Below are 696 nucleotides of genomic sequence, written 5' to 3' on the forward strand. Positions count from 1 at the left end.
GGGGGGGGGGGGGGATGTTTCTGGGGTTACGGGTGCGCAACGTGGGGGAGAGGGGGCTGTTTCTGGGGGTAGGGCTGCAAAACAGGGGGGTGTTTAGAAGTGCACAACAAAGGGGGGGCGTTTCTGGGGGGTAGGGGTGTGGAACACACAAGCCTTTTTGCGCATCCCTACCACGGAATAAACCAGGTGATGATTTTTGAGAGCTGTAACAGAAAAAATAGAGTGAAAATGAAGGCTAACGCTAATCCTCCTCAGCAAGAAGAAGGTGCTAAATGACCTGTTGGACTTTTCACTTAGCATTTGAAGTTTGCTCTTTAGAATTTAGAGGTTCCCATCTTAGTGCTGAATGTCCAGGAAGCTTGGCGCTCTCCTTTTCAGCATCAGGTTCAGTCAGATCAACACCTCCCCCGCTTCTCTCACTGTCTATCCCAGAAAATGCTCTTCCATTGCTATTTGTCTGTTCTTGAAGAACATTTTCACTTTTTTCCAGAAACTCATTTTGCGTGGACTCAGCTTCAGCTTGACATATGTCAGAAACATGTTTTTCCAGAAACTCTTCTTCACCACCTGAATGCCATTTCCTAGAGTTCATCCCACCACAAATCTAAGGAGATGGCACAAGGCTCTATAAAGCTGTCTTAGGTCCCATTGATGTGTATGTATAGGGTACGCTACTCTGTTGGTGATTTTTTTTTT

This window comes from Oxyura jamaicensis, unplaced genomic scaffold (genome assembly GCF_011077185.1).
Source record: "Oxyura jamaicensis isolate SHBP4307 breed ruddy duck unplaced genomic scaffold, BPBGC_Ojam_1.0 oxyUn_random_OJ61576, whole genome shotgun sequence".
Classification (NCBI taxonomy): domain Eukaryota; kingdom Metazoa; phylum Chordata; class Aves; order Anseriformes; family Anatidae; genus Oxyura; species Oxyura jamaicensis.